Here is a 2,531-nt window from a genome sequence, read left to right as displayed (position 1 = left end):
TCTTCACAGTCCAACTCTCACATCCATACATGACCACAGGAAAAACCATAGCCTTGACTAGACGAACCTTTGTTGGCAAAGTAATGTCTGTGCTTTTGAATATGCTATCTAGGTTGGTTATAACTTTCCTTCCAAGGAGTAAGCGTCTTTTAATTTCATGGCTGCAGTCACCATCTGCAGTGATTTTGGAGCCCAGAAAAATAAAGTTTGACACTGTTTCCACTGTTTCCCCATCTATTTGTCATGAAGTGATGGGACCGGATGCCATGATCTTCATTTTCTGAATGTTGAGCTTTAAGCCAACTTTTTCACTCTCCACTTTCACTTTCATCAAGAGGCTGGGTCATATGGCAGTTCTATTTCCAGTTTTTAAAGGAATCTCCACACTGTTCTCCATAGTGGCTGTACTAGTTTGCATTCCCACCAACGGTGTAAGAGGGTACCCTTTTCTCCACACCCCTTCTAGCATTTATTGCTTGTAAACTTTTGGATAGCAGCCATTCTGACTGGTGTGAAATGGTACCTCATTGTGGTTTTGATTTGCATTTCTCTAATAATGAGTGATGTTGAGCATCTTTTCATGTGTTTGTTAGCCATCTGTATGTCTTCTTTGGAGAAATGTCTGTTTAGTTCTTTGGCTCATTCTTTGATTGGGTCATTTAGTTTTTTGGAATTGAGCTGCAGGAGTTGCTGGTATTTTTTTGAGATGCATTCTTTGTCAGTTGCTTCATTTGCTATTATTTTCTCCCATTCTGAAGGTGTCTTTTTACTTTGCTTATAGTTTCCTTTGTTGTGCAAAAGCTTTTAATTTTAATTCGGTCCCATTTGTATATTTTTGCTTTTTTCCCAAATATTCTGGGAGGTGGGTCATAGAGGATCCAGCTGTGGTTTACGTCGGAGAGTGTTTTGCCTATGTTTTCCTCTAGGAGTTTTATAGTTTCTGATCTTGCGTTTAGATTTTTAATCCATTTTGAGTTTGTTTTTGTGTATGGTGTTAGAAAGTGTTATAGTTTCTTTCTTTTTCTTTTTTTTTACAAGTGGTTGACCAGTTTCCCCAGCACCACTTGTTAAAAAGATTGTCTTTTCCCCATTGTATATTCTTGCCTCTTTTGTCGAAGATAAGGTGTTCATAGGTGTGTGGATTTATCTCTGGGCTTTCTATTTTGTTCCATTGATCTATATTTCTGTCTTTGTGCCAGTACCATACTGTCTTGATGACGGTGGCTTTGTAGTAGAGCCTGAAGTCAGGCAGGTTGATTCCTCAGGTCCCATTCTTCTTTCATAAGGTTGCTTGGGCTATTTGAGGTTTTTTGTATTTCCATACAAATTGTGAAATTATTTGTTCTAGCTCTGTGAGAAATACCATTGGTAGCTTGATAGGGATTGCATTGACTCTATAGATTGCTTTGGGTAGTGTACTCATTTTCACTATATTGATTCTTCCAATCTATGAACATGGTCTATTTCTCCATCTATTAGTGTCCTCTTTGATTTCTTTCACCAGTGTTTTCTATATATAGGTCTTTTGTTTCTTTAGGTAGATTCATTCCTAAGTATTTTATTCATTTTGTTAAATGGTGAATGGAATTATTTCCTTAATTTCTCTTTCTGTTTTCTCCTTGTTAGTGTATAAGAATGCAAGGGATTTCTGTGTGTTGATTTTACATTCTACAACTTTACTATATTCATTAATTAGCTCTAGTAATTTACTGGTGGAGTCTAAAGGGTTTTCTATGTATAGGCTCATGTTGTCTGCAAGCAGTGAGAGTTTTACTTCTTTTCCAATCTGGATTACTTTTATTTCTTTTTCTGCTCTGATTGCTATGGCTAAAACTTCCAAAACTATGTTGAATAGTAGTGGTGAGAGAGAGCACCCTTGTCTTGTTCCTGACTTTAGGGGAAATGCTTTCAATTTTTCACCATTGAAGATAATGTTTGCTGTGGGTTTGTCATATATAGTTTTTTATTATGTTGAGGTATGTTCCTTCTATTCCTGATTTCTGGAGGCTTTTTTCTTTTTTTATCATAAACAGGTGTTGAATTTTGTCAAAGGCTTTCTCTGCATCTATTGAGATAATCATATGGCTTTTATTTTTCAATTTGTTAATGAGGTGTATTACATTGATTTGCGGATATTGAAGAATCCTTGCATCCCTGGGATAAAGCCCACTAGGTCATGATGTATGACCTTTTTAATATGTTGTTGGATTCTGTTTCCTAGAATTTTGTTAAGAATTTTTGCATCTATGTTCATCAGAGATATTGGCTTGCAGTTTTCTTTTTTTGTGGCGTCTTTGTCAGTTTTTGGTATTAGGGTAATGGTGGCCTCATAGAATGAGCTTGGAAGTTTACCTTCCTCTGCAATTTTCTAGAAGAGTTTGAGTAAGTTAGGTGTTAGCTCTTCTCTAAATTTTTGGTAGAATTCAGCTGTGAAGCCATCTGGTCCTGGGCTTTTTTTTTTTTTTTTTTGCTGGAAGATTTCTGATTACAGTTTCAATTTCTGTGCTTGTGATGTGTCTGTTAAGATTTTC

The 2,531-nt window shown here is 36.2% G+C and overlaps 1 pseudogene; it reads left to right on the top strand.

The window, feature by feature from the left end:
* The window catches only part of LOC104983850, a 5,609-nt pseudogene extending 5,053 nt beyond the window's left edge, over positions 1–556 (top strand).
* The last annotated feature ends 1,975 nt before the right edge of the window (positions 557–2,531 follow it).

Source organism: Bison bison, unplaced genomic scaffold, assembly GCF_000754665.1.
Source record: "Bison bison bison isolate TAMUID 2011002044 unplaced genomic scaffold, Bison_UMD1.0 scf7180017863462, whole genome shotgun sequence".
NCBI classification, from domain to species: Eukaryota; Metazoa; Chordata; class Mammalia; order Artiodactyla; family Bovidae; genus Bison; species Bison bison.
Note: the sequence above shows the minus strand (reverse complement) of the source record. Positions and strands in the feature narration are given on the sequence as shown.